The sequence below is a fragment of the Melanostigma gelatinosum genome, assembly GCF_949748355.1.
Source record: "Melanostigma gelatinosum genome assembly, chromosome: 6".
NCBI classification, from domain to species: Eukaryota; Metazoa; Chordata; class Actinopteri; order Perciformes; family Zoarcidae; genus Melanostigma; species Melanostigma gelatinosum.
Window position 1 is genome coordinate 9,024,671 of NC_136639.1, and position 9,873 is coordinate 9,034,543.

A 9,873-nucleotide genomic window follows, 5' to 3' on the forward strand; every position below is an offset into this window, starting at 1 on the left:
TGTGAGTGTTCCACACTAACAGAACTAGGTACTACTTTACGTCACTCATTCAACTGCTTTTATACTGTAATTCAATATTGTGGCTGGCCAAGCAAGACAACAGATGCTACACGATTACTAAAGTGTCCAGAGTGATATATTGATGTACAGTCTCCTTAGACCAATCCAAAGCCAGTGTCAGTGCTACAAATAGCAAGAATGTCTCTATTGTAGCGTGACCGGATCCCGCCCCGGGGAAAGCGGGACAGGCTTGCGCACCTAACACGGCGGTTACTCAGTCGGCTGTCCCACCTGCGAGGATATACGTCCCTCTTGGAGGTGTCGAAACAATACCGTAGGCCTTTTATCTCACCCCGTAGCTGAATCGTTAGGATAAGCAGAATAGAAAATGAAAAATTTTAAATTCTAATAATCCAAATTGTACGGTAATTGGATCAGGGCATAGTTGTTATTTTAAAAGAACCAGACTGGAGGTTTTTGCATGGCAACACGTTTTTTAAATTAGTTTCCTTCCTTTTCGGCAGCAATTATTAGTGTCAGTTCATTTCTATGAAACTCAACGCGTAAGGACTTCAGGACAACCATGTTTGAGCAGTACTTGTTCATGCAGTGATGCGATGTGGGTTTAACTTAAAGAGATCAAATGCTGACTGTGATCATTTCAATGAAACACGTTTCAGATCTCACCAGGTTAATGTTTGTTGTAATGAAGTGAAACAATGGCTGCCAGAGGGTAGAAAACACATGTCATTTCAGAACTGTTTCACTTGTCTTGAGGTTCTTCCAAGGACCTGCAAAACATTTGCATCACAACAGAAAAGCAAAGCAGCCTTACTAATCTTTAACTAGTAGTCTAATTAGCATTACTTAATAAACTCATCAACATCTATCTGTGTTTGTCACAAAAAAGACAAAATGTGAAAGACAAAATGTTGTCCGACATCAGAACTTCAACTCTGATTCGTCGGTCTGGTTTATATGATCTGTTAAGTACAGATCAGAATACTCGCAGCATGGAGGAGCAGTTTGTCCAGCAGCCATCTTCTGTTGTCAGATGTGACTGCAGGCAAATCCCATGACAGTGCCAACTCATTGATTATGTTTTTTTTCTTCAGATGACAAATCTGCTGTCCCCTCCAGCCAATAGTGACAATTAGAATAGATTAGAATTCCTGATTTATCAAGACTTGCATAATATTCAGATTTGATACAACAAATAGGGAAAGGACAACTTGTCAATAACTATCACTCACGCGGTTGACAACACCCACTGGTCTCAAACCACATGCCAAATAACGTAATGTTGTATCCCTTTGAAACAGCATGTTGGGAACCTGTTAAAACTGCGTTTGCTCTAAAAACACATTTTACACGACATCAGTCACTCACTATAATTACATGTTTTAAAGAAATGGACTTACGTTTATGGTTTTAATATTGCTTCAGCACCCCCTGCTGGTTTAAATTAGTAAATTATGTGATTGTGGTATTATAAATCTCTGACAAAAATTTCTGACATCAGGTATTACTTTTATTGTCCTTGCCCCGAATTGTTATCATTAAAATCTTGCTGGAAAAATGTATTGTACCACTTTGATTGTCTCACAGATGTCAAGGTCAGCAGTCCTTAATATCTATTATGGCTTCTTCTGGGGATCCACCAAGGAGCACATGCAGGATAGCTGGGCTGAGTCCTCCAAGGCATGGAGGAATGAATGACCAATCATTCGGCCAGCAACAACAAAGAAGTCACTCTCCAAAATCACCAATTGCTGGATCTCCTGAAAAAGCAACATACACAGTACAGACATTGGTTAAATGAATATATGATTTTGTATCTTTAGTTTTGCGTGTGTAACCAATTTACCCTCGAGTGTGCATGTCAAGGGCCAAGCCCACTCAGCATTAGCCCTCTTATAAAAAGAAAGGACTGTCCTCTGCACTGTCTCCAAGATCCATGGTAAGATAGAATGATTTTCCAGTTGCATGCTGGCTTAAAATGTCTTCTTTGAATCTCTTTGCTGCCTCACTGGGATTTGAAAGAATTTTCCAATCCAAAAAGAGTTTTTAAATTATTCCAATTAATACTGGATGAATTTATATGTAGAGAGCAACAATTTATTGCAATAAATGATGTAACACACCTGGGAAGCCTCTCTCCTCAGTGGGATCTAGGTCAACTATCTCGGGAGCAGCCACATGTCCCTGAGGTGGCACGCAGTAGTTTGTTGCCGGCCCTTGTTGTCTCACTTCCCTGTAGTCTTGTCGACATGCTCACAAATCTACCTTCACTTCAGGAGGCACTTTCTGTGGTCACCACAGTTTCTACCTCACCACTGCTCTGTGATGGTCTTTGGTAAAGAGAAGCATGTTTTGTTATTGGGGCCAGTATATTTTACATTACATTACACATTCACAAAAACACTGCAACTAGAAAAGAATGGTCATGAATAGAATCGAATAAATCCATTCAAATTCAACTTTCCCTCAAGACCAATATTCAGGATCATACAGTATCCTCCATCCACATTAAACATGCTTTACATCTTCTGGCAGACTCCAGAGCCTAATGCTTAATGTCTGATGTACGACTACTTGAGTGCTTGACAAATGTGACGTTTTAGTTCTGTAGAGCAATACCTCACGCACTCATCACTGTGAGCCTTGATTCTTGTAAAAGGGAACTCCTCTCCACACGTCACACATTTCTGAGGTGGTCCAACTCGCTCATTACTGCATTCTGGTTGACATGCCTGTAAACAAGATCATTTAAAAATGTAACACAAGCTATGTTCATACTCTGGCATTTTCACATGGGAACACCAATTTAAAAGTGAGGATCTTACAGGCTCCAGATTCAGGTTTCTTTGGAGTGGTCGGATGAAAATTGTAGCGTGACCAATCTGTGTTTGTGGATCTTTCAAATGTCTCACATGGTAACCCTCATTGGGACATGGTATGATGATCAGTTGGCGACTTTGTGTTGTTCCAGAGATTTTGAGCAACTCAAATCCTCCCCCTTGTCTGAGTGTTTGATACGCCTCTAAAATAAATTCTCTAAAGTCATCTGGATCTGTATGACTACCTAAAAATAGAAGATAATAATACAAACAACCGATCTAACTTGAAACATAATAATATTTAATGTTTTGAAAGGTAACTTAATTCAAGAAAAATACGTCTGTCCATCATGATGCCTGACTTACCTTGGCATGTAAGACGTTTTTCCCCTAGTCCTGCAGCAGCAAGTCTATCTCTGGCGTATCGGGTTGTCCTCAATACAACAGAACGAGTGAGTGTACGAATGAAGTTGTGCAGGCGCAGCAACAGTTCGCCTCCTTGTCGTCCTTCTCCCTCCAATGTATGGACCGAACAGCCTTGAGACCTCGGCTAGAATCAAGTGAAGAGGATAAGCTATAATCACTACAGGAGAATAACGACGTTGCAGAAGAAACATGTTGGCTAACGATATCATCGCACACTTTACAGGAATGCGATCTGACGCACAGCATGAATACATAAATCACTCATCACCGGCGACAGTAATTTAGTCGACACAAGGGATTTAGCATGGGAAAGTGTTCCCTGCAGAAACCTACCGTCCACTGGGTGCCTGAGTGTTACGTTATGTGGCGGCCGCCATGATTAATATGAGATGTGGTTTATAGATCTCCAGCAATGTTTGTTAATGTTTGACGAATCTGGCGACAGAGACAGAAAGCAGCTCCTGCGCACGGACGAGAAACCAGGAGGTTCAGAAACCAGTCGAGACGTAACACCGGCACAGGGTAATAGCGCAGCGGCTAACGTTAGTTAGCTTGTCAGGTACGAACGTCACGTAACTTAACCTATCACTTTAACACACATGTGATGTTATAATATCTCTTATTTTGCTTTAACATTAGTATCGGTGACATTCGATTGAGTTGAAACCCAATACTTGCATTTAAAAGTGAAAGCTGTCGCTTCTCCGGCTCCCGCATCACTCGCCGCCATGCTGGTTCAAATAAAATCCTCACCGGCACGCAATGCACCTCGGGATATGCGGGATCACGACTCATGTGTGACGTCATGACATTCTATGCGCCTCATAGAATGTCATGATGATGCGGTATCACGAATCATGTTCGTCATGACATTCTATGCCCCTCATAGAATGTCATGACATTCTATCATGTCATGACATTCTATCATGACGTCACATGATTCTTCAAGAAAACTATATATACCCCAGACTTTACTTGCCCAAACTAGTTAACTTTCAAGAGACACCAGTACAGTGCTTCCACTGAAGAAAGATAAATATGGATCCCGCACAATTTAATGCAATTTGTAAGCAAATTGATGTGAAGTTCGCCCAAATGAATCAAATTGAGCAGGAGCTAAATGATGTCAACTCGGACCGAATGAATCACCTTGAGCAGGAGCTAAAGGGGGGTAAGCATGACAATGATGTCAACTCGGCCCGAATGAATCACCTTGAGCAGGAGCTAAAGAGGGCTAAGCATGACAATGATGTCCTTGAGCAGGAGCTAAAGAGGGCTAGGAATGACAATGATGTCAACTCGGCCCGAATGAATCACCTTGAGCAGGAGCTAAAGAGGGCTAAGCATGACAATGATGTCCTTGAGCAGGAGCTAAAGAGGGCTAGGAATGACAATGATGTCCAGTCTGTCCAAATTAATGACATTGAGCAGCAGCTAAACGGGGCTGAGTATGACAATGATGTCAATTCAGCCCGAATAAATGACCTTGGGCAGCAGCTAAAGGGGGCTAGGAATGACAATGATGTCAAGTCGGCCCGAAATAATGGCCTTGAGCAGGAGCTAAAGGACGCTAAGCATGACAATGATGTCAACTCGGCCCGAATGAATCACCTTGAGCAGGAGCTAAAGAGGGCTAAGCATGACAATGATGTCCTTGAGCAGGAGCTAAAGAGGGCTAGGAATGACAATGATGTCCAGTCTGTCCAAATTAATGAGATTGAGCAGCAGCTAAACGGGGCTGAGTATGACAATGATGTCAATTCAGCCCGAATAAATGACCTTGGGCAGCAGCTAAAGGGGGCTAGGAATGACAATGATGTCAAGTCGGCCCGAAATAATGGCCTTGAGCAGGAGCTAAAGGAGGCTAAGCATGACAATGATGTCAAGTCGGCCCGAAATAATGGCCTTGAGCAGGAGCTAGAGGAGGCTAAGCATGACAATGATGTCAAGTCGGCCCGAATTAATGACCTTGAGCAGCTTTATGAGAAACCAGCTCCAGCTGCTGAGACTCAGACCAGCTGTTGGGCTCGCGGTGCCAAAGGTCTACTGAAAGGAGCATTGTTTGCTGGCATCGTTGTCGCTGCCGTAAAAATAGCGTCAAATTTATGGTGATTAGCACAAAGATAACATGTTGTGAGTGTGATGCCCACCAATGTGTTGTCACATGTGTGTTATGTATTTTGTTTTCATGCACAGCAAATATGTTTTAAAGTGAGCATACTTGTTTATTCCAGCAATAGTTGTTGGCAATAGAATGGCAATAGAATAGTTATTAAGGACTTTCAAGAGACACCAGTACAGTGCTTCCACTGAAGAAAGATAAATATGGATCCGGCACAATTTATTGAAATTTGTGAGCAAATTGATGTCAAGTTGGCCCAAATGAATGACCTTGAGCAGGAGCTAAAAGGGGCTAAGCATGACAATGATGTCAAGTCGGCCCGAATTAATGACCTTGAGCAGCTTGATGAGAAACTGGCTCCAGCTGCTGAGACTCAGACCAGACGTTGGGCTCGCGGTGACAAAGGTCTCCTGAAAGCAGCATTGTTTGCTGGCATCGTTGTCTCTGCAATAAAAATCGCGTCAAATTTAAAGTGACTGAAGAATGCGACGCGTCACAGATCAAATGGTGATTAGCACAAAGATAACATGTTGTGAGTGTGATGCCCACCAATGTGTTGTCACATGTGTGTTGTTACGTGAATCTGGGGGGTGACCCCTCACGATTTTTAATTATTTTATTCGATAATAAAAAAAATTTGAAAAATTAATTAATTTTGTTTTTTTTAATTATTTCTATTTGGGTTATTAAATGTCCACATTACTATTATTAAATGTACACATTACTCTCACCGTACATACACACATATGAAATATAGACAATAAACAAGAGCCATATAAGAAAAACAAGGATATTTAAGGGGGGGGGGGGGGGGGGGTTCATTTTGGGGATTTCTTGATGAGTTAGAGAAGGTTGATGTCCGCACACTACATCCCGTCAGAATGCACTTGTGCTTCGAGTATGTAAGTCATACAGCCGGAAAGTCATTTCTTTTTTGAGATCAAACATTTTCAATACACCCATGTTCATGTCTTAAACTCGTTATCACTCAGTAAAAAATCTGATTTAACGACCTGAATAATTTAAAAACATTTATGTGCGGCAGGTTATTTTTAAGTTGATCAACCTTACCTTTGCCATACTCCTAGAAAGACTAAACATCTGGGTGGGACTCTCTGGCACAGCACTTAACTGGTTTGAATCCTACTTGAAGGACAGAGAATACTTTGTGTCTGTAGCTGATTACACATCAGAGCTGACTAAAATGACATGTGGTGTTCCCCAAGGTTCAATACTGGGGCCTCTTCTGTTCAACATCTACATGCTTCCACTAGCTCAGATTATGGAACGCAACAAAGTGTGTTATCATAACTATGCAGACGACACACAAATCTACATAACGATGTCACCAGGGGACTATAATCCCATACAAGGGCTGGGTAACTGCATTGAACAAATAAACATCTGGATGTGCCAGAATTTTCTTCAATTAAACAAAGATAAAACAGAAGTAATTGTTTTTGGTACCAAGGATGAACAATTGAAAATCACCGCTCAGCTTCAGTCACTGATGTTAAAACCCACAAACCAAGCCAGAAATCTAGGTGTAGTTATGGATTCAGACCTCAACCTGAACAGCCACATCAAGACAATTACAAAATCAGCCTACTATCACCTGAAGAATATATCAAGGATTAGAGGACTTATGTCTCAACAGGATTTGGAAAAACTTGTCCACGCATTTATCTTCAGCAGACTGGACTACTGTAACGGTGTGTTTACAGGTCTCTGTAAAAAGTCCGTCAGAAAGCTGCAGCTGATTCAGAACGCTGCAGCTCGAGTCCTCACTAAGACCAGGAGGGTGGATCATATCACCCCAGTTCTGATGTCTTTGCACTGGCTTCCTGTCCAACAAAGAATTGACTTTAAAATCCTACTGTTGGTTTACAAAGCACTGAATGGTTTAGGGCCAAAATACATCTCTGATCTGCTGCTGCCTTACGAACCATCCCGACCCCTCAGGTCGTCGGGGACCGGTCTACTATCTGTTCCCAGAGTCAGAACTAAACATGGAGAAGCAGCGTTCAGTTTTGCTGCTCCACATATCTGGAACAAAGTCCCAGAAAGCTGCAGGTCTGCTGAGACCCTCAGCTCATTTAAATCAAGATTGAAGACTTTTCTGTTTGCTGCTGCCTTTAATTGAACCACATTCAATTAATATATTAATCAATTTCCTGCATTTCTGCATTTTACTATTGCATTTTATTTCTTACACTGTTCTTAATTGCTGTTAAATCTCCTTTTCGCCTTATGTTTTGATGCTTTTAATGGTTTTAAAAGGACTGCACAATATATCGCCATTTCCTCCGGGACCGAGTTCGTGCAAGGCGTACACTATAAAACGCAGATCGGCAGAGATCTTTTCCTGACGTGGTTTGTGTGCGAGTAATTGCAGAATTGCGGCAGTGTATGGTTGATTGCGTGCAGCGTAATGTCTCAGGGAGACATGTGAAAATTACCTTATCAAGACATCAAGTCTCCGGACACCAGGATTGTGGGTAGCGTCCAGTGAAAAAACATGATATCTCTGCTTAGAGTATCCTCGACGGAGTTTCTGTACGAGAGCGCAAATCTTGAGTTAACCGATGAATCGTTGATAACGGGCGAAGTTTAAAAGAAAGTAGCAGAGGACAGGTCCAGAGCAGAGGCCTTGGCTACTTCAATTATTGTTTCAATGTATGTTTTAAATCTCCTCTACTTTTTGTGAAAATTACCTTATCAAGACATCAAGTCTCCGGACACCAGGATTGTGGGTAGCGTCCAGTGAAAAAACATGATATCTCTGCTTAGAGTATCCTCGACGGAGTTTCTGTACGAGAGCGCAAATCTTGAGTTAACCGATGAATCGTTGATAACGGGCGAAGTTTAAAAGAAAGTAGCAGAGGACAGGTCCAGAGCAGAGGCCTTGGCTACTTCAATTATTGTTTCAATGTATGTTTTAAATCTCCTCTACTTTTTGTGAAAATTACCTTATCAAGACATCAAGTCTCCGGACACCAGGATTGTGGGTAGCGTCCAGTGAAAAAACATGATATCTCTGCTTAGAGTATCCTCGACGGAGTTTCTGTACGAGAGCGCAAATCTTGAGTTAACCGATGAATCGTTGATAACGGGCGAAGTTTAAAAGAAAGTAGCAGAGGACAGGTCCAGAGCAGAGGCCTTGGCTACTTCAATTATTGTTTCAATGTATGTTTTAAATCTCCTCTACTTTTTATGACTGAATTTGATTTCTTACACTGTTTCTTTAATTGTTTTTAAATCTCCTTTTCTTTTGCCTTATGTTTTGATGCTTTTAATGGTTTTATGTGAAGCACTTTGAATTACCTTGTTGTTGAAATGTGCTATACAAATAAACTTGCCTTGCCTTGCCTTGCCTTTGTATGTTGACCTGTCCATTGCGGTTTAGTCTTTGAAGAATAAATTATTTGTGTAATTTCGCTTCATATTTATGCATTCATTTTGTGCCTTCATTAGTTACTGAGAAAAGATGAGTTTGTTGAGGCAGCTGTGAAAGTACAGTGATGCGCACTAGGTAAGTAATGGAACATTTCTAAGAAGCACTGATCCATACTGACGTATCTGACGCTCAGCTTTGTGAGAACACTGTAAACCAATGATAGGACTTTTTATTCATAAAAAGTAAAATGCCATGTATCAATATGAAGCGAAGTAGATTGGTTGGTTGACAATGAAAGACTTGAAGATGTTGAAAATGCAGAACTGTCGGAAGGAGTCTGCAAAAAATAGATGTTTATGAAACTAATTACATTGTTCGAGGCAGAGTTGGTGTTCTGAGTGATTCGGACTGAGACCACTGCGGATTTAGAGCCTCCCTGAGGAGGAGCACAAGAGACTCAGATGTGTAAAACATGGCTGCAACAGAGTATTATCAAAATTAATGAATCCATAAAAATGTAAAAAGGTTTAAATCTGAATCATAAATTAACTTATTTCCCAGCAGGAAACGGCATATCATACAAATGCAATGCAACAGGTCCACAGCTGAACTCGTACTTTCTTCAGACCTCTTTAAATTACATGATACTCAATAATCGATTCAAGTGTGGCATGTAATTGACATTAAATGTAATGAAATGATTGCTCACTCTTCTACTAAATTGAAACTGCTAAATTGAATATTATATTTTCCTAGTGACCACAATTATGATGTAAATTTTGATCATTAAAGTCCTTTAAGATGGTTGTATTTTGTTGTTTTTCTCTCTCACTGACATTCAGACTATTTGCTTGCTTATTACACAGATGAATATACATTTTAATTTATGCATGGACAAACAATAGTTAAGAGTATTGTTGTTTCACCAAAACAGTCCATTATTTAGAGGCCATCATCTTGCACACAGCTGCTGTGGAGTAATGCTGATAGCCTCGTACCAATGCAATTCAGAAAATTGTGCTTATGGACGACAGTGACAAGATGTTTTTTTAAAAGGGCCAGTAGTTATATACCATTTGAACTAAAAA

The 9,873-nt window shown here is 40.8% G+C and overlaps 1 long non-coding RNA gene across 3 annotated transcripts; it reads right to left on the reverse strand.

The window, feature by feature from the left end:
* Window positions 1–1,641: 1,641 nt before the first annotated feature.
* LOC306778443 lies at window positions 1,642–4,000 on the reverse strand. Of its 3 annotated transcripts, none has more exons than XR_013772048.1 (5): window positions 3,945–4,000; window positions 3,207–3,390; window positions 2,847–3,085; window positions 2,641–2,753; window positions 1,642–1,781 (listed from the first exon to the last, which is right to left on the reverse strand). It is a non-coding gene; the product is annotated as an uncharacterized lncRNA (long non-coding RNA). The 3 variants fall into 3 exon arrangements; XR_013772049.1 differs by lacking the exon at window positions 3,945–4,000 and adding an exon at window positions 3,600–3,845; XR_013772047.1 differs by lacking the exon at window positions 2,847–3,085.
* Window positions 4,001–9,873: the final 5,873 nt, after the last annotated feature.